Source organism: Canis lupus, chromosome 5 (genome assembly GCF_048164855.1).
Source record: "Canis lupus baileyi chromosome 5, mCanLup2.hap1, whole genome shotgun sequence".
Lineage (NCBI taxonomy): Eukaryota > Metazoa > Chordata > Mammalia > Carnivora > Canidae > Canis > Canis lupus.
Genome location: NC_132842.1, coordinates 76,866,563 through 76,887,663, shown reverse-complemented (window position 1 = coordinate 76,887,663; position 21,101 = coordinate 76,866,563). Strand labels below are relative to the sequence as shown.

The following is a 21,101-nucleotide window of genomic DNA, read 5'->3' as shown; positions in this document are numbered from 1 at the left end:
AAAATCTTAAAAAAAAAAAAAAAAAAAAAAAAGGAAGGCCCTGAGTGTCAGAGCGGGAAAGACTCAGGAATCCTTTAGTCCAACTCAGATGGTGATGATGGGGAGAGAGGCCCAGAGAGGACAAGACATTTGCCCAAGGGCACACAGTGAGTTACAGGCAGAGACCAAGTCTTCAGACTCCCATCGATGCTCCCCCTGCTGCCTCTCGTTTGCAGCAGGAACTTGAGACTAGGGACGGAAGTACCAGGGGCTCTCGTGCCTGTTCCACACCAAATGTTTTGGCATCAAACGTCCCTGTCACCTCAGCCTCAGTTGCCCTACCAGGGGAGTAATTGTCAGAGCAGGCTGGCGGGGCAGACCTCACTCTGCCAGAAGCCTTTAGGGCTGCATCCCCAGGTCCTGGAGCTCACCCTGCTGCCCTCACAACCTCCACCCCCCCATCCCCACCCCCACCCCCGTGCTGCACATCTGGGTCCCCAGAAGGCACTTGAGCTGATGGAATGAAACCACTTTCAGGGCAAGCAAGAGGCGCCTTCTCCAGGCTGGATAAACAAGGTAGGAACAACAGGAATTCATTTCCTAAAAACGAAACACTGGGTTTTTCAGTGCTTACAGGAGCTAAACCTGCTGTTTGCCATCTGCTCGCCGTGCTGGGAGGCACAATCCAGCTGTGTGACAAGCATAAGCTTTCGAGTCAGGTAGGCTGAATTTGCTTCCCAGCTCTGCCACTTACCGGCTCGGTGACTTGGGGCAAGTTTCTCAACCTCTCTGAGCCCGTTTCTTCATCTATTCGATAGCGGCTCACGTAAAGCCTTACCACGTGTTGGTGTAAGCGACACACGTATAGACCCTGCCCCTGGGAAGACTTCCGGCGCCCCCAGGGGAAGCCCTCCTGGCACCTGGGCCCACACAATGAGGAGGATGACATCGGAGCATGAAGGGGGCAGTGGGAAGGTAGGAGAGACAGATAATCTGCTGCGACCCTGAGGCCCCTTCTGAAAGTGGCCCTGAAGCAGAATGCTGGAGGACGAATGCCATCAGCCAGTGCAGAGGAGTTGGGGCCGATGACACCGATTCCACAGACTGAAGACTCCTTGGAGAACTTTTCCTTCCCTGCGCCCCGACTCCTCTTTCTTCTCTTCCTGTTGCTTACACCCTCCAGAGAATGCCTGGTCCAGCCCTTTCCCCTCCTCGTCCCGCACTCAGCACAAGACCCCACCGCCAGCGTGGCTGAGGCTCCTCCTGCAAGAACACTGTAGTTCTCTCACTGCTCGGAGCCCGCGCACAGGCCAGTCCCTCTATCTGAAACACCCTTCCTCTCACCTCCTCCACCTTCTCTGGAGGTTTCTCTGGACCCCCGAGATGGAACTGATCACTCCCTCCTCCCCACCCACTCGGCTCACTTACTGATTGCCTGTCTCCCCGGTGGGCTGGATTTTTGGAAGAGGAGGGAGTAGTATACACATGTCATAAAGCCCAGCACCCTCTGTGTGGGGTACCCCTCATCCACCCCATCCACCCATCCAACTGCAACTTCACTCCCAGGATCCAATTCAACTGTCCCCTCTTTGCTGAAATCTGTCCACTCCTTCCTGCACTCATGGCAGTTGGGGAGGTCCCAAACTCAATGCGACCACCATCTTCCTCATCCACACCAGCCCTCCCTGTTTTCTTCTTGGCAGGCATGATCCTGTTCCCAGTCACCCCTTCCCCAGCACTTGGCATCCTCCCTCTCCCCTCTCTTTCCCAGCATTTAACCACTAACTTCTCTTTTTATGCAAGAGCAGCTGAGGCTCAGAATGGGAATGCAATCTGCTCAAGGTCACACAGCACATACATGGCCAGACCCAGGGTCTTGCTCTGAACAGCCCAGACTTCCTCCCTAGACTGCCCTCTTCTTGTTCCCTACAGGTCCTGTCTCCTCTCCTCTGACTTCCCTACACACATTTGGGGCATTTCCAACTTGGTTCAGGCTGACTGCCCTCTGCCTGGAAGAGGCATCTTTCCCCTTCACACTCTCTGTTCTCTGAGGCCCTTCCCAAAAGCCACTTCCTCCAGGAAGTCCTTTCCGGCCAACCAGATGCAGAACCTCCCTCCTTTAAACTCTCTCCTGACTCCAGGCTCATCTGTGCCTCTCACTGTCTGTGCCTGGAAGCTCTTTGAAGAGCTGTTTCCTCCGCACTCAGTGACCATGGCACAGCAGGCTTGCAACCAGTACAGACGAACTCCTTTCTAAGGCTCCGATGAGCCCTGGAGAAATAACAGCATTTGCTCTCTCCAGTTTGAAACTCTCCAGTGGCTCCCATATCAGAACACAATCTGAAGTCCTCACCATAGCCTACAAAGCCCTACACCGTCTGCCCCCCAAGCCACCTTTCTGACTCCTACCAGCTGCCCACCCCACGCTTAACTATCACCTCCTTGGCAGAGCTTTGACCAGCCTATATAATAAAGCAAGCTCTCATTCTCTATCCTATCACCCTGCTTTATGCTCATTTTAGCACTTAACCCTATCTGATGTTTTCCGCTCATCTACTGCTTGTCTCTCCCTACCCGGTCCCAAAACACACCTTCCGTCTAGCTCATCGTTATATCCCCAGTGTCTGGAACAATGCAGGGCTGACAATACCTAGATGGATCTATAGGCTGGAGAGGGATCTGAGCTGGAGACAAACCTTTATGAGTCACATGCACAGAGGTGGTAACTAAAGCCAACGGGGTGGATGAGATCACCCAGGGAGAGTGTCTAATACGAGCAGAGCAGAGGGCCTGGGGCAGCAGAGCAGCGAATGGCTGCAGAAAGGAGGATAAAGGGCAGCCCTGGTGGCACAGCGGTTTAGCGCCGCCTGCATCCCGGGGTGTGATCCTGGAGACCTGGGATCGAGTCCCACATTGGGCTTCCTACATGGAGCCTGCTTCTCCCTCTGTCCCCCGCCCCCAACTCTGAATTAAAAAAAAAAAAAAAGAAAGGAGGATAAACCTGCAAAAAACAAGATATAAGGAGGGAAAATATGACAGTGTTAAATTGCAAGAGCCAGAAGAGAGAGTGTCCAGAGGACAGGAGTGGTCAGCAGTGTCATCTGCTGCTGAGAAAGTTAAAGACTGAAGCCTGAAGCGTGTCCGCAGAATTCAGCTTGCTGGAGGACACTGGTGACCTTGGCAGACCCTGTGCCAGCTGCAATGAGAGGAACCACTCTGGTCCCAGAACTCCCAGCTCTGGGAATGTATTTCTGTTCACAGCCCCCTCACTTCGCCGAGAACTGTCATCCATCTGCGGCCTAGGAGAGAAGGGATGACCCTGTACGCTCACTCTCATGATCCGTCATGTACCTGACAAACTCTGAGAAGGCACCTTTGTATTTCTGGGCCTGCACTAGGCACCATGGGGAGGAGAGGCCCTCCCAGTCATGTCCGGCTGGCCAGCCCCTCCCTTCTAGGCCACCCTCTAGGTCCTGGCTTCCAGGATGCCTCCACGATAAAGACCACCCATTTCTCCCCACTCACTGGACAGGACCAAAGGCTGGAGAAGCCTCAGCTGCCCCAGTGACCCTGCTCGCTGCTGTCGGTAAAGGGTCCCTCCATGTCTCTGTGAGGAAGGCTAAGACCCTGGCCGGTGGCTGTGCAGTCCAGAGATGCGCACAGACCCATGGCGTGTGCTCAACTAGAAAACACTGGGCGCCAATTCAAGAAAGAGATTGAGAGGTGACTCCAACTAACCAGAACGATGATTACCACTAACGACAGCTGTTGCTTGTGGCCAGGTGCTGTGCTGAGCAATGACCACCTTGGATTTGTACCGCAAGCCTGCAAGGCTGCATTCTTAACCCACTTCACATAGGAGAAAACCACGGCTGGAGAGGTTAGGGCTTTCCCGAGGTCAGTCAGGAGCTGGTAAGTAGCCAAGCCGGCTTTGCTCGTGCAGCCCATCTGATGGAGAGCACCTGCTCTCAATGTTTGAACTTGCCCAGAGCTGGTGAGGCAGGGGGCTTTAGTCTTACATTCCCTTACAAGCAATGCGACTTTGGGCAGGATCTTTTCTCCACTCTCCCCATCTGCGGCAAAGCAGATTTCCTAGCGCCCTTCCAGTTCTGACATTACCTGATCAGCTGGGATTTGCACAGAACTTTACAGTTGTTTTTTTTTAAAGGCATCCTTACAGCATCTTATTTATTCCCACGGATCTTGTAGGGTGGGAGAAGTATCCCCTCCACTTGATAGATGAGCCAACCGAAGTTCGAAGAGATGCGGTGACCTGCCCAAGGTCACAAAGCAATCCGGGCCGCAGGCTTCGGGTCTGGAAACCCGAGCTCCACCCTGGCGGCTCTGTCGGCCCCCCTCGGGATGGGGCCTGCCCCGCGCTGCGCGCGCCCCGACCGGGCCGGCAGGGGGCAGCGCCCCGCTTCCCTCGGCCGCCCGGGGCCACGCGGGGGCGTCGCAGCCCCCCGCCCTCCGGAGGTCGCCCCGGGGCGCGACCCCCGCCCTCCGGAGGGGGGCGCCCGGGACCCCGCCGCCGTCTGCAGGCGCCGCCCGGGCTCCCGCTCCGAGCTCCGCGCTCGGCTGGTCCTCCGGGGCCCCCTTCCCAGGCGCGCGCGCCTCCCGTCCGAAGGCGCCGAGGGGGCCGCCCCGGGTCACCGAGGCCCCGAGGCGCGGCGCCCCCTCCCCGCCCCAGCGCCCTCGGGCCCGTCGCCGCGGCCGCACTGGGCTCCGAAAGCTTACCTGCTCCGGGCCCGCCCCCGGGGTCCTGCTTCCTCGCGCGGCGCCGCGTGTCTCCGCCGCCCCGGGGGCTCGGCCCGGCCCGCGCCCTGCGGCTCCCGCTCGGCGCTCGCCTTCCCGCGCCCGCCGCTCCTCCTCGCCGCCCTCCCGCAGCTCCTCCCCCGCGAGCCTCGCTCCCCACTCGGCCCCCCCAGTCCCGGCCGCGCGGGGGACTCCGAGCCCAGCCCCGGGCTCCCCGCGCGCGCACCTGCAGGAGAGCAGGTGCGCTGGGTCCGCAGCGAGGGCGGGGGGTGGGGGGGGGGCCACGCCCAGCCCAGCCCGAGACCCGGGGCGGAAGCCCGGCCTCCTGCGTCCGTCCGTCCGTCCGTCCATCCCGCTCTCGGGTATTCATCCCTAGTTGGATTTTTTTTTTCTTCGTTTAACAAATATCTGTTGATCTGTGTATCAGGCGCGTTCTAGGCCCTGGGGACATGGTGCACAGAAGGGTTGTGGACCCAAGGGAGCTTACGTGGATGCAATAAGTAAAACATATAAAATATTTGTAGAAGTAAACGGTGTGGGAGAAAATAGAGCACGGAAAGGGAAGAGAGGAGGCGGCCCGCTGGGAAAGCGGCATCTGAGCCGAGGCAGGGAAGAGGGCAGAGTGTGGGGAACCCGCAATCCCAGGGAGGGACCCCCACGCCCGCTGGTCCCAGAGAACCGGGGCTGCGAGAAGACCCGAGCACGAAGCAACTTCGAGAACCGTGCACGGCGCGGCCCCGCGCTGGGCATGGCCTGTGCGCAGGCTCCACACTGCTCAGGCGGAGCGGGCCTTCCAGGTGCTTAGGGGCTTTTCGTCCACTTGTGCTTTATGTATTTTGAAGCCTTGTTATTAGGTCCATCCAGCATCATTAGGATTGTCACTTCTTGATGAATGGGCCCTTTTATCCTTATGAACGAAGTGTCTCTGTGTCCCTGACGGCAGTTTCATGGTGAAGTCCCCTTAGCTGGGTGACGGAGAGGCCAGCGGTACTCTCCCTGGTTTCTTTACAGCCCACAGGACTGTCTGACAGCTGGCCCACCAACCCTCAGCAGCTCCTCCAGACTTTCTTTTTTAGCGTCCTTCTGTGTCCTTCTGTGTCCACAAATTCCCTACCCACCTGGCCCTCCCCTCTCTTCTCCACACCTCACCCTCCTGGTTTACCATTTGATCATTGGCCAGGGGCCTCCATCTCTCTCCATCTCTCTCTCTTTTTTGGAAGGCTGTGATCAATGATCATTAATAATGCAAAAGTTTTTTTTGTCGTTGTGCAAATCCCAGGCCAGTAAATCACGGGCAGATAGATAGGAGCTATGGGCAGCCACACCTCCTCATCCTCAGTCTACTCAGGTCCTGGGCTCTTTTCCCGAATAGGAAATAGGAAGATGGAACAATGCCATATGTAGGCATTTCCCAAAATAGGTGCTGCTGCCACTGCTGCCACCCCGGGTCAAATAGTCCTAGAGGAGGAAGGGGACCTGTCTACACAACAGCACAACAGAAGCAGTTGCACTGCCTGCAGGGTCCCGGCCTGTGGTCCGACTGTTGGGAAACCCACACGGAGTAAATGCACCTGGTGGGTATCCTCAATGAAAAGACCTGGACAGCCCCAAAAGCTGCCCTGACAAGGGATGAGAAACAGAGAAGAGAGAGCAGCAAACCGTGTGTGACATCTCGCCATGCTCCAACGAACTGATGGCATTTAACCACAAAAGCGGCCCACGATGGTAAATGCCTTTGCAAAGTTGGTCTTAGAAAAAGTTGGGTCTACTGGAGAGGGTCACTGCAGCCTCTCAGCCCTCACCCTGGGCCAGAGGATGTGTTATGTAAGCACATTCTCCACTTTCGGGAAGCTTACAGTCCAGGAGAGGGAAAGGAGCCACAGGCAGTTAAGCCCAGCACGGTGTGGGGGAGGGAGCTTGGAGGGGGAAGGGCGCCCTGCACTGCGCGCACTGAGCCCGCAAGGGTGCGAGCAGGCATCCGAGCAAAGAAGGGGGAAGGAGAGCAAAGAATTTCCCCAGTAGAAAGAACAGCATAGGCCAAGGCATAGACGCTAAGGGAAGAACTTGTCGGTGGATTTCGCTGGAGTAGAGAGAAGGGGTCAGGATGCGGCTGGAGGTCAGGAAGGAGCCAGCTGGTGAAGAGCCTTGAATGGCAAGTGAAGGGCCACCCCCACCCCCCACCCCCCAGCTTTATCCTGAGGGCCATGGGAGCCGAGGAAGGGCTCTGAGTGAGGAAGTGGCGTGATCAGCCAGTGGCAGGTTGGCGGTCTCTGTACCCTGAACTCTGCTACCCGGATGGGCGTCATCCACCACTCTGTCACAGTCCCCATCAGTCCCCATCTGTCGCTGCCCCCATCCTCCGTGCTTCACTGGAGCAGGCTTCCTGAAACACGCCGATTCCTTGCCGGACGTCTCCAGCGCCTGCCACCCCTCCCAAAGAGGTCCCAACCCCTGCACCCCATCCTGCCATTCCCAGCTCTTCCCCGGCCGTTCCCCCCTGTATGTCCTGCCTTCTGTGACCTGGCTCTCGCTTTTCCTTCTGTTTGCAAAGTTCTGATCCCCATTTCCGTGAGTCAGAATCCTTCTCGTTTCCAGAATCTTTCATACCTCCTTGACTTACCATGACTCATCCTCTCAAGGCCCAGCTCTGAGACCCTCTTCTGCGCGGGGCTCCTCCTGGACAAAAGTGGCAGTCGCCTCCTTGCAGGTCTGATGGCAGAGTGGGGGTTAAAAGTGTTGTCTCAGTGACTGGACTGAGTTTAAATCCTGATTTTACAGCTCAGTAGCCGTGCAACCCTGGACCAGTGACCTTAATTCCATGAGCCTCAGTTGGCCCATGTGTAAAATGATCACAATAATAGTACTCACGTCATGGGGTTATGATGAGGACTGACCTGCAACCATGAACCTACATACAGCACATACTGTAGTGCGCGGCACACGGTAAACCCTCCACCGGTGGTCCCTATCACTATAATTGTATAATAGTTGGGATGCCATACCTTTCAGAGTTACTTTGTGCCCATTTCCCCCCAACATGATGAGTTTGGGAAGGGAAGGAGTTACTCACCTAAGTATGCCCCGTGCCTTGCACTGGGTCTGGAACACCCTAGGCGTTCAACCAAAGATGGATGGATGGATGGATGGATGGATGGATGGATGGATGGATAAATTAATGAACGAAGCCACCCAGCTCCCATAGAGTGTTCTCTGGTTGAGAGGTGGGAGCCAGGCTTGCCCTTTTCTGAACAGGGTTGAATGAATCGTGTGTCAGAGGACTAGTGTCTGGGGCAAGCTTTGTCATCAGACAGTCCGTGGTTTGCAATTTCTTCAGGAGACAGCGTCTAGACAGAGGGGACATCTACACCGGGGAGGATCAGGGACTGCATGGGAATCAGAATCCAGGCGAGGGCTTTTCAGGGAACCGGGAGCCCAGCCTTCTCCCTGCTTTCTTCCTTCCTCGCCTGCTGCTGCTCCCAGCAGTGGAAATTAGTTCACAGCTTTGGCCCGGGGACAATAGAGCGGGCTCCTGGCCAGGTAGAGTGACAAGAGCAAAGGGAAGGATGGACGATCCACCAAGGAGAGGAACCAATATTTAGTGAGTAGTTTTTATGTGCCAAGAACTATGCTAAGTGCTTCACGTGCATTATTCTCTCCATAACCCTGTGAGGAAGGGACGACGGGATCGCCACTAGCTGAAGGAAAAGACACAGAAGTTAAGTGACTTTCTCTTGCAAGCGTAGTGACAGGATGGGACTTCAGTTCTATCCGACTCTGCAAACCCATGCTTCTCACCATGAATCACGTGTTTAGTGAACAAATATTTTGAGCACCGGCTCTTTGCACAGCGCCATGGTAAGTGGTGCTGGGACAGCAAGGATAATCCAGATGTGATTTATACTCTCAAGGAGTTTATAACCTGAGGACAGAGGCAAAGCCTTACTCCTCTTTTTATTCCCAGTATATCCCAGTGCCTGGCAGTGTAGTGAATGTTGGTTACAGCAGGGATTGTCAGAGCTGGAAGGGCCTTTGGAGTTCAAGTATATTGATCCTGTCAATTTACAGCTGAGACCTCCAAGGAGCAACTACACAACACATTTTGGTCTGATTGTGATTTTTTTTTTAAGATTTTATTTATTTATTCATGAGAGGCACACACAGAGAGAGGCAGAGAAGCAGGCTCCACGCAGGGAGCCCGATGTGGGACTCGATCCCAGGACTCCAGGATCACACCCTGGGCCGAAGGCAGGGGTCAAACCGTTGAACCACCCAGGGATCCCCTGGTCTGATTGTGATTAACTAGTCACACAGTGAGTTAGTAACAGATCTGGACTAGACCTTGCACTCCCTGATTACTTCCTGACTCATAATTCAGTGCTCTTTCCAGTGCCCCATGGTCCCTTGTGTCCATCAGAGTGTGGTCAGGGAAGAATGGGAGTCTCTGCCTAGGAAGGGGGGGTACACGTAATCAGGTGCCTGTCCTTGGGGACAAGCGCCCAGATGTCCCTGAGCCCGTATCTCAGTGCCTCCCACCACTCCTCCTCCGTCTTTGCCGCCTCCCTCACCCGCCTGTCCCCCCTCACTCTTAACTGGAACACAGCACCGAGACTCCTGATAACATCCCCGGACCTCCCATGGCAATTTCCTCTGGAAGCAGCCAACAGGAAATTCCCTGGAGCAGTGAGGAATGGATGTCCCGAGGGCGGCAGTGATACCATCTCCAGCAGGGAGAAGACAGGTCCCACAGGAGAGGCTGCTCTGTTTGTTTTCCTCGGGCTTGACTTCTAACCAGAGAATTTAATTAAGAGCTCGATGGCTTCACCCAGAGGAGAGAAATCCAAGGGGACAGCAGGGCTGAGGCTGGTGGCCACCAGGAAGGGAGGGAGGCGCCTCCCTTGACTCAGATCTCTGAAGGCTTTAAGCTGCAGCACAGAAGTTCAACTCACAGAGGATTTGAGTCTGACCCCAAGGCGAGAATCTTTCCCTCTGGGAACCTGAGAAGTTTTAGATTCTGCGGTACAAATGGAAAGATGTTGAAACCAGCCGAGGAATTAGGCAAAGTTTGATGTTCCAGATTCTTGGTGCTGCTGGGGATTAGTGGCAAGCCCGTGGGCCTGAGTTCAAATTCCGACACTTTACCTCCCTGAGCCTCAGAATCCTCGTCTGGGGCAACTTGGGTGGCTCAGTGGTTTAGCACCCGCCTTCAGCCCAGAGTGTGACCCTGGAGACCCAGGATCAAGTCCCGCATCGGGCTTCCTGCTGGAGCCTGCTTCTCCCTCTGCCTGTGTCTCTGCCTCTCTCTCTGTATCTCTCATGAATAAATAAATAAAATCTTAAAAAAAAAAGAATCCTCATCTGGAAAACAGGGACAACTCCACCAACTCATTCACACAGTTCACCTATAATGAGAATATCTTTCTTGCAGAGTTGGGGGCAGGAATAAAAGAGACGGGACGTGGAAAATAGAAGGGAGACATTCAAAATGTTGGGGAGAAGAGAGCGTGGCCTTGGGGTTGGGCCTAGGAGAACATTCTAGCTCTGCCCCTCCCTGGGTGGTGAACCTGGGCAGGTGGGGCTCTTCTCTGAGCCACAGTTTTTCTTGTCTGTGGAATGGGGGTGTTAGTGCCTGACGGCATCGTGGTGAGGATGCAATGAATCAAGCCATGGAAATGCCTCGCACTGTGCTGGCCCCCTGGGCGCCCATTAAACGTTCACTGAGTGTGAACACCCCTCACCCCCTCGGTCACCACCAGCTCCCTGGGATCTTTCATGGGTGGAAGGGGTTTCTGAGGGGAGATTGTCTGGCCTAACTTCCTACCCCGCTCTCTGAGGCATGGAGGGGCGGCGCAGGAGAGTTAGTCATCTGTGAAGGGGAGGATGCATTTTCCTCCGCCAGGCAGACCTAGACTGGGGTTGGGGCCAGATTAGTCATCTTCGTAAAATCCACTTATCAGTTCTGTTTAAAAAAAAAAAAAAAAAAGGCAGTGTGGGGGTGCGCCTGGCTGGCTCAGTCGGGGGGAGCACGCGACTCTTGATGTCCGGGTCATGAGCTCGAGCCCCATGCTGGGTGTAGAGATGACCTTTTAAAAAGAAATAAACTAAAAAAATAAAGCGCAATATTCCACTTAGTCAACTCTGATCGATCATTTCAGCCGAAAGGGTTTGTGATTTGTGAGTGGGGTACGTGCCCCCTCTGCAGAGGCATTGAATTTCTGGAATCTCGGTTTAACCCCAGTCAAAGCCATGGAGAAAGGTCTTGATGTTTCTGCCCCCCATGGCCGGGAGGAAGCCTCTAACCCAATATCCGGGCCCTGGGCAGTCTTAGGAACCTCCTGGGGTAAACGGAGTCAGGGAAAAACACAGCAACATGAAGCTGGGTGTAAGTTCTGTGCACCTGGCTTTTAGTTCTTGCCAGGCACCTGGGGCTGGGACCCATCATCTCTCTGGCTGTTTCCTGTCGCCCTCAGGTCACTCAGCTCTCCTCTGGCTGCCTCCTCCTCCAGGGAGCCTACCCCCAGCTCCCCCCGCTCCCCCCACTTTGGTCATGCTTCAGCCCCTGTCCTGTTGTACTCGATGTTTTCTCAACACTTACCTGACACTGTTATTTCCCATCCATCTCCTGCACTGTCCTCTATCCTGGTTGCCACTCTACCCCAGGACCTAGATAGATTCCGGCACATGCTAGACGCACGGTAGAGATTTCTTGAATGAATAAAATGATGTAAAACGAGGCTATTCCTTACCCTCAAGGACTGTGGTGAGGATTTCAGGGTGTCTACATTCCACCAGTCCGCTTTGCAGCTCCGTGACCTTAGGCAGGTTACTTCCTCGCTCATCTGTAAAATGGGCACAGTGAAAGTATCTGCCTGTGTTGTGAGGAGCACACGAAGGGAGGACTATCTTTAGCATGGTGCTGAGTGCGTAGCAAGTGCTCAGCAAAAATCAAGTATTTGAGCAGACAGTAGTTGATTGGACGGTTTACTCCATATTTGGTTTGTATGGGGAGAAAACTCCAGCACTGGTGTATAGGGTGGATGAAGAGAAGGGTCTGCAGTGGGCTGTGGGGTGGATAAGGGGAGGAAAATTTGGACTATTTCTCAGAGGCACATTAGGTTCTCAGTGGACCCGTCCCAGACTCAGGGAGAGACACAGACAGCATCTCAGGCAACCCTGCTGCCCTCCTCGGAGCTCACAGAGCGCCAGGACGGCACTCCTCTGAACATTTCAATCAACACGAGAAGGGGCTGAGGCCAGAGAAGCAGAGGAGGCCAGGGTGATGACAAGGCACCCAGCGCAGTGCTTAAATAATTCCTTAACTTTGAGGAGGGAATTATCATCCCCATTTTATAGATGGACAACAGGAGGCTCAGAGGGCTGAGAACGCCCCTTCCCGAGGAAGAAAAAAGCCACCTGCTAAGAGCCCTGGCACTGCTAGGACCACTTTCCATACATGACTCCCAAGGGAATCCTGAGTTCTTTACTTATTATTCCCATTTTTTCAGGCAAGGAGACAGCACAGAGATGGCAGTCACTTTCCCAGGGTCTCACAGTTACTAGATGACAGAGCAAGGCTTCCACAGGAGGCAGCACGTGGGGCCCACCTCGCTGGACTCGGCCACAGTGTTTCTCCAGCTACAGAGTAGGACTCCGAACATCTCTTACAGACTGAAGGGGACAGATGAGGTCATAATTCACAGGCAAGAGTTATGAAAAGTAGGAAATGAGGGATTGCCTCCCTGTCTTTCTTCCCACTGTGTCCCTAAAGCCTGCCAGTCCCTTGGTCCTCAAGGGTCTTTCCCCTGTGTGTGTGTGTGTGTGTGTGTGTGTAATTCTTGTTGCAGAGAGGAGTCTGGTAATTCGGGGTTCTTTCTCAATATGAACAGAACCAAGAGAAGTAGGGCTGATGCTGTAAACCTACACATACACCAATCTCACGATTACTGGCCCCTCATGCTACTGGGCCCACTGGGACCCAACTAAGTTGAAAGGTAGGATTTAATTCTAAAATGTGGTTTCCAAATAATGGTAATAATTCATAGATGCTGCTTCAATTCAACCTTCAGGTACCGTGGAAAGAGCAGCTTTCATCTCCCCAAAGATAAAGCAGTTTGACAGTCTCTGAAATTCAAGGGAATTTTCTAGCATGGATAATTAATTGACAGGCCCATCTGAGATTCCTAAGCATCCTTTTAAAATCCCAAGTGTTCCCTTGGGGCAACCGGCTGGCTCAGTCCCTGGAGCGTGTGACTCTTGATCTTGGGGTTGTGAGTTCGAGCTCCACGCTGGGTGTAGAGATGACGTACAAATAAAATATCAGGTGTTCCCTTCAAAACATAACCTCCAAATTCCATGTAGAAATAAACTTAAGGGGATCCCTGGGTGGCTCAGCGGTTTGGCGCCTGCCTTTGGCCCAGGGCGTGATCCTGGAGTCCCGGGATCGAGTCCCGCATTGGGCTTCCAGCATGGAGCCTGCTTCTCCCTCCTCCTGTGTCTCTGCCTCTCTCTCTCTCTATGTCTACCATAAATAAATAAATCTTAAAAAAAAGAAATAAACTTAAAAAGAAAAGAAATAAACTTTCATTCTCGAAAGACAATGTTGGGAAATTAGAGTTGATTTTCACCGACTGGAGAAATTGGAGCAGATTGATCATATCCAGGGTGTGGGGAAATGGGGCCCCTGGAAGAAGCGCTTCCTGGGACAGTCTTATTTGGAACTTCTTTGGAACAACTTGACAGCAGCTATCCAAAGCTTAAGTGAGGATGCCTTTTCCCAATGCCATTGCTAAATATCATCTTACAAAAATATTCTCCCACATGCACACAGATGTGTGTTTATCACAGTGGGAAAAATGCAGATGACCCAAATGCCTTTGCATTCCTTGTGGTTAAATCAATGATATTATGTCTACATTATGAGCTTCTCTAAAGCAGTTAAAAATAACTTGGTAGATTTCTGCGTATTGACATCATAAACTCTCTGGGCGAGAAAAGCTGCCGTGAAAAAAAGCAAGTTATAGAAGAGCCTGTGTGGTACGATCCCATTCCTATACCCCAAACTACATTTGTGTACATTTACAACTCTAAAAATGCACATAAATGCTAGAAAAGTAGCTGTGAAGGAATCACAGCAAGCTGTTCACAGTGGTCGACGAGGGAGGGAGGAGGATGGCGTGAGCACAAAAGACTTTCATCTTTTACTCTCTTACAGGTATTGTTGGCATTTGTAACCATGTGCTTTTATTTACGTAAAATATACTTACATAAACGTATGTAAATAAAAGAAAAAATTAACTATTAGGCTTTTGAGCAAGCTACTTCTTTACATCAGCAAACTTCATGCCCCACATTTTATAAGAGAGGTTACTAAGGTAACTTCCAGTCCTAAAATTCTCCCCCCCCCCAAAAAAAATTATTTTTCCGATAAAAACAAATAATACTTCTAAACAAAAGGTTTTCCAGCCTGGCTTGAGTCAGGAGCATCTGTGAATCTTGTCAAGCATCTCCAGGGATTCTGAATCTGTAAGGCTCCTCTCAAACCACTGCAGAGTTATTTTATTTTTACTTACTTACTTAATTAATTAATTAACATGATACCTATGATACCCAAAGGATCAGGAAGGGAAAGAGATCTTCTCAAAGTCATAGAGCAGGTCCTCCCCCATTCCTGGCGATTGCTGTCCTCTGCCCCAGGCCCTGGGCAAAAGAGCGCTTTCCCTTTCTTACCCCTCAGCACCCCGCCCTACCCCCCCAAATACTTCCCCCCCCCCCCCGTTGGACCAGCTGTGAATGCCACATAATTCAACCTCGGATATTCTAAAGCAGCTCCAAAGACATTTCCTCCATGTGGAGGAAGAGTGTCCTTTGAGGAAGATGCTAAATTGCCTTAATTATGATTCTTTCGAAAGCACTACGTGCCCATCTGCTTTCATGGTGGGGGGTGTCGACACATGCTGAGCACAAATACAAATCAACCCCAATGCAAACACAATTAGCAGGTCCGAGCAGCCCTGTAATCCAGAGAAAGGGGGAAAGCAGTGCCCTTGGGTGGGCAGCAGACTGGCTCAGCTCCAGGGCTGCTCTAGCATCAGGGTTCCAGGTGGAGCGGGGGACAAGCCGGTATGGACTCTGGACAGTGGGAGGGGGATGGGGGTGGAGGGCACAGTGCAGCTCCCGGGAGAGGCCGGAGGAGTGGGGAGCCCTGACTGTGGCAGTGTAGACCCTGCGCAACTGAATAAACATGAGAAGCAGAAGGGACTCCAGGATGTCATCATGGCAAGAGCATACCTGCTGCATCAGAAGGCTCTGGATTCAAAGCTTGAACCTGCCACTTACTGGCTATGTGACCTTGGACGAGATAGATAGCCCTCTCTGGGACTTCTCCTTCTGTAAGATGAGGACAGTAATACCTACTTCATAGGTTGAAGTGAGGAGGAGTGGGGTGATCTGTGCAGCTCATGACATAAGGCCAGGCATGAGTAATTGCTGGAGAGTTGGTTCTCATTTCTTTTTTTTTTTAATTTTTTTTTATTTTATTTATTTATGATAAGCACACAGTGAGAGAGAGAGGCAGAGACATAGGCAGAGGGAGAAGCAGGTTCCATGCACTGGGAGCCTGATGTGGGATTCGATCCCGGGTCTCCAGAATTGCGCCCTGGGCCAAAGGCAGGCGCCAAACCGCTGTGCCACCCAGGGATCCCCCTCATTTCTTTTCTCATTATTATTCACTCACCCTTTCCTGAAAGTCTGACCCCCTCATTCTTTCTCAGGCAGGAAGGATGCAGAGAGAGGATGAAACAATGTCTAGAAAGAACAGCGACTTCACCTGTGTCACTGAAGGAAATCTGCACCACCTTGGAGGCAGTCCCTTCACCCCCTGGGACGCAGCTTTCCTGGTTAGAACACAAGGTCTTTTTTTTCTTTTCTTTTCTTTTAATAAACTCTACCCTTAATGTGGGGCTCGAACTCACAACTCCAAGTTCAAGAGTCACATGTTCTACTGACTGAGTCAGACAGGTGACCTTATAACACTAGGTCTTAAGGACATTTCCTCCCTGGCCACCTAGTATTTGGTGCATGATGATGGTACCAGGCTGCTTGCAGAGCTTTTCCTGATGGGATGGCTGCAGGGGAGTAGAAATCTCCAGACACTTGCTCATCACTGGGAGAGTGTGACTGGGGCTATTAGGGAGTAGGCTGATGATGAGAATAGTTCTCTGGCAAAGAAAGGACAACTTGTCCAGCTTTTTCCCATACAGAAATTGATGGGACTGTCGATGATAACAGCAGCTTCTGGTTTGTTTAAGATTTTATTAATTTATTTGAGAGTGACAGCAGGCACACATGCACAAGTCAGGGGTGGGGCAGAGGCAGAGGGAGTAGCAGGCTTCCCGCTGGGCAGGGAGCCCTATGCGGGACTTGATCCCAGGACCCCAGGGTCAGGACCTGAGCCGAAGGCAGACACTTAACTGACTGAGCCACCCAGTTTCTGTTTTTTAACTATTCTGGACCAGACACTATGTGGGGCATTATACATTTATATAATCTTTCACTTTTGCAACACTGCTGGAAAGACATGACCCCATTTCAAAGATGAGGAAACAGATTTAGAGAGCTGAGATCAAGGCAGAGATGGGATTTGAACCCAGGAAGCTTTGGCCTCAGATCTCTATGCTTCGTGCTGCACTACCAGTTGGGAACTGTTTGAAATGAGAAATAAAGGTGCAGATTTCCTCCTATGTGTTAAGCAACAGGCTGGACCTATGGTTATTTCATTTAAAAATTACAATAGTCTTGTAACAGCCATTAATGTTCCTGTTTTATAGACAGATAGACTGAGGTTTATCGAGGCTAAAAATGGGATTCAACACAGAAGGGCTAGCTTAGGGGCTCCTAGCCGGTTTTTGTGCTATGGCCCCTTTGGCAATCTGATGAAACGTATGGACTCCTCTTCAGAACATGATTTTAATGCATAAAAGAAAAAATATAGGATTGCAAAAGGAAACAAGTTATAATGAAATACAGTTCTCACAATATCTTTTTTTAAATCCATGATATAATAAAAGTGTGTCTTTATTAACACATTAAATAACAAGACCTGGCAGCTGGTCTAATAACCATCCTAATTTCAAAGTCATAATGATCATAAGCAATATTTCAAGATATCTGCAATAACCATAATGTAATACCAAAATATCTATGATTTTTATTGGAAACGAAGCCACAGGAATTGCTAGTAATATATGGTTTATTGCCTTCATTCATAACTGAAATGATTCTAATTTTCAGACAGAAGATAGTGAAAACGGGCAGCCCGGGGGGGCTCAAGTGGTTTAGCACTACCTTCATCCCAGGGTGTGATCCTGGAGCCCCAGGATCGAGTCCCATGTCGGGCTCCCTGCATGGAGCCTGCTCCTCCCTCTGCCTGTGTCTCTGCCTCTCTCTCTCTCTTTCTCTCATGAATTAAAAAAAAAAAAAAATCTTAAAAAAAAAGGTAGTGAAACACATATATAATTTTCCCCTATTTGAGTCCCTGTCCTGCCTGAATTCTGTCCATGGAGCTCATGGGGGGCCCCAAGTTAACACCCCCTGCCTAGACTGTAGCTGTGCCCACTAGATTGAGCTGTACCAGAAATCAGACATTGCTGTGCTTTGGTAACTTACCAATGACTTGTTTCACTGGAGACCAAAAGTTCAACCAAGTGTGTGCTGCTCTCCAACTCCATTATGCACACTTAGGGGAAAATACCTTTTATTTGAATGACCCACCCAAGGGAACAGGACAACTGAGAGACACATGATCCTGAGGCATGATGGTCCCACCCACGCAGACCAGTCCTTTCTGGTTCTTGGTGGCTTCCGTGGGTGGCTTGAGTGCATGAAAACATGCAGCCCCAGATTTTTCACACCATCTTAGGTTTTTTTTTTTTTTTTTTAGATTTTATTTATTTATTCATGAGAGACACAGAGAGAGAGGCAGAGACACAGGTAGAGGGAGAAGCAGGCTCCATGCAGGGAGTCCGAGGTGGGACTCGATCCCAGGTCTCCAGGATCACGCCCTGGACCGAAGGCCGCGCTAAACTGCTGAGCCACCCGGGCTGCCCTCATCTTAGGTTTTTTTTTTTTATCTTAGTCTTGGCTCTGTTTTCAATAGATAAGATTTCTTCTTTCTTAAAAAGAAGACTTCGTTCAATTAAGATTAAAGCCTACCATGTGCCAAGGAGTGTCGCAAGCACTGAGAATGCATTTATTCATTCAATTTATATTTGTTGAGTATATTGTGAGTCTAGACTCTTTTGAGCTAAGCAAAAAACAAAACAAAGCAAAACAAAAACGAGATCTGTTGGCTCATGTAGCTGAAAAAGTCTAAGATTAGCACCACTTCAGGTGTAGCTGGATCCAGGCTCTATTTTCCACTACATCAGGTTCATCTCTGACAGGCTCTCCATAAAGCAGCCACTAGCAACTTCAGATGATTGTCTCACCTGCTTAGCTACGGCAGGTAGTAGAAAAAAGAAAAAGTGCCTCTTTCTCAAGAGTTTCAGAAACAGGGCAGCCCTTTAGCGCCGCCTGCAGCCCAAGGTGTGATCCTGGAGACCCGGGATCGAGTCCCAGGTCAGGCTCCCTGCATAGGGCCTGCTTCTCCCTCTGCCTGTGTCTCTGCATCTCTCTCTCTCTCTGTGTGTGTGTCTCTTATGAATAAATAAGTAAAATCTTAAAAAAAAAAAAAAAAGAGTTTCAGAAACAGTCCTGAAAGTGGCCCTCTGTGGATCAAGGTGGGTCACGTATTTGTCTCTGAACCAATTCCTAAGGCAAAATGGATGGAACATGCCTGAGTTATGGCTGGAGCCAGTCCTACCTGAACCACAAGGCTTGGGGCGTGGACGCCCCTAGGGAAGATCAGGTCACTGACACAGATGCTGGGGAAAGGGCAGCAGATGCCCTCTGTTTCGATAGCCTCTTATTCAGGCTTGGTGAGGGAGGTCCCTGCCCTAAATAGTACGAGATGTCTGAACACATGACCCTGACACAGGACAGATATACTTTTTTTTTTTTTTTTTAAAGATTTGATTTATTTATTCATGAGAGACACAGAGAGAGGCAGAGACACAGGCAGAGGGAGAAGCAGGCTGCATGCAGGGAGCCTGACATGGGATTCGATCCTGGGTCTCCAGGATCATGCCCCGGGCTGAAGGCGGCGCTAAACCGCTAAGCCACCCAGGCTACGCCAGGACAGATATACTTAAATAGAAAGTTATTACTTGGACATACTCTCGTAGCCCTAGGGGGAGACACAGCACCCCCAGGGCCACACAGGGGTTGCACTCAGGAACAGGCCAAACCAGCAGGGGCTGTGGGAGGTGGGCTTTGTCGTAAACCAGAAAGCGAGGTGACCCCTGGTTCCCTCGGCAGGATGTGATCAGCTTGTTTGAATAATTTCTCAGGCTGGTGGGACTTGCAGTCAATTCGGTTGAGGACGGTTAAGACAGCTGTTCTGGCTAATAGGGAGCTAGCAGGGTGGGGGGCCTATTGTGCTGGGTGGGGGGCTCTGGAGCAGGGGAACAGGTGTCTGGAGCACTGTGAGGCTCAAAGATGTCGGGGCAGCACGTTAGACCTTGTAACACTTTAGACCTTGTAACACACTCTCTACAGGGCCTACTACACGCCAGGTGTGCTCTTCAGCGTGGGAGCCCCTGGGACGACGGGAGGTGTCTCAGACATCTGCTGCTCCTGACTTTGAACTGGGCTGGAGTCTCTGGCTTCATTAGGGGTTTCTTTTTGGGATTAAAAATGTTCCGGATTTAAGGGATCCCTGGGTGGCTCAGCGGTTTGGCGCCTGCCTTTGACCCAGGGCGCGATCCTGGAGTCCCCGGATCTAGTCCCGCGTCGGGCTCCCGGCATGGAGCCTGCTTCTCCCTCCTCCTGTGTCTCTGCCTCTGTGTGTGTGTGTGTGTCTCTCTCTATATGTCTATCATGAGTAAATAAATAAATAAATCTTAAAAAAAAAGTTCGGATTTAGAGGCACCTGGGTGGCTCAGTCAGTTAGGCATCTGCCTTTGTCTTGGGTCATGATCCCAGGGTCCTGGGATCGTGCCCTGTGTTGGGCTCGCTGCTCTGTGGGGAGTCTGCTTCTCCCTCTCCCTCTTCTCCTGCTTGTGCCCTCTCTCTCAAATAAATAAATTCTTTTTTTAAAGAAAGCATCTTATTCTTGATTTCGGCTCAGGTCAGCATCTCAGGGTGGTGAGATCAAGCCCTGCATTGGGCTCTGCACTCAGTGTGGAGTCTGAGATTCTCTCTCTCTCTCCCTCTGCTTCTGTCTCTCCCCTCGCCTCCCTCTCTTAAAAAAATTCTGGATTTAGATAGTGGCAATGGTTAACCACCTTTGTGAATATACTTTTAAAAAAAGCACTGAACTATACACTTTTAAAGAGTAAATTTTATGATCTGCGAATTATATTTCTTTTTATTAAAAGATTTTATTTATTCATGAAAGACACAGAGAGAGAGGCAGAGACACAGGCAGAGGGAGAAGCAGGCACCCACCCCGCAGGGAGCCTGACATGGGACTAAATCCCAGATCCCGGGATCACGCCCTGAGCCAAAGGCAGATACTCAACCGCTGAGCCACCCAGGCAGGCATCCCTGCAAACTGTATTTCAATAAAAAAGAAAAAAACTGACTTCCAAAAGATGTCATACAAATTAAATGAGATAATGTAGAACAAAGCATAACCAAGAGAAGAGTATAGCACCTAACACAGAGTAGGTGATTTTACCACCAGCACCACCACCACCACCAGCTGGGTGTGGGGAGCATTTGAGACAAAGCAGCCTAAAAAGATTTCATGTATCGATTGACCTCTGTAATTCTCTCTTCCACAATACCTAGAATAGTAAAGCATCTGGCAGGCAAGCAAAATCAGCATTCACGCTGAAATTATACTGTCCAAATTTAAAACATTTATCTTTTAAGATAAAAATAAATTTCTTTTCCTTAAAATATTATCATGCTTGGCAGATTTGACTGCACAAAAAATAAACTATTCTCTATGGCGTGTGACACTATGCACAAAGTCAAAATAACAAATTAGGGGGAACTATTCCTACACTAAACAAAGGATTGATACCCAAGAAGTAGCTAGAGGGAAGACAAAGAGCTCACTAGAAAAATGGGCTCAGGAAACAGACGAGTCATAGACGGTGACGGCAAATGGCCAAAGTGCCTTGTGAAAAGACCCCCAGCCTCACAGAGCAGTCAAGGAAATGCACATTCAGAACCAGAAGTGATATTTTCCCTCATTAGACTGGTGAAAAATGTAAGCAATTAATAAGATAATAAAATAAAAATAAGCGTGAACCCACAAATTGCTA

General features: G+C 51.0%; 1 protein-coding gene and 1 long non-coding RNA gene across 6 annotated transcripts in view; one reads left to right on the top strand and one right to left on the bottom strand.

Moving 5' to 3' along the window:
* Positions 1-12,366, bottom strand: part of HTR1D (5-hydroxytryptamine receptor 1D) — a 29,403-nt gene extending 17,037 nt beyond the window's left edge. The window contains exons 1-3 of one of the 5 annotated variants that reach the window (XM_072827871.1): positions 12,283-12,366; positions 11,478-11,570; positions 7,355-7,443 (exon numbers count right to left, since the gene is read on the bottom strand). The gene's annotated coding sequence lies outside the window, so the exon portion shown is untranslated. Of the gene's footprint in view, positions 1-4,716; positions 4,834-7,354; positions 7,444-7,804; positions 8,011-11,477; positions 11,571-12,215 lie in introns of those variants that run through there. The other 4 variants (XM_072827872.1, XM_072827873.1, XM_072827875.1 and 1 more) reach the window with 4 other exon arrangements.
* Positions 1-15,671, top strand: part of LOC140634224 (uncharacterized) — a 42,223-nt gene extending 26,552 nt beyond the window's left edge. The window contains exon 4 of the long non-coding RNA XR_012031744.1: positions 15,501-15,671. This is a non-coding gene — a long non-coding RNA (uncharacterized lncRNA). The remainder of the gene's footprint in view (positions 1-15,500) is intronic.
* Positions 15,672-21,101: the final 5,430 nt, after the last annotated feature.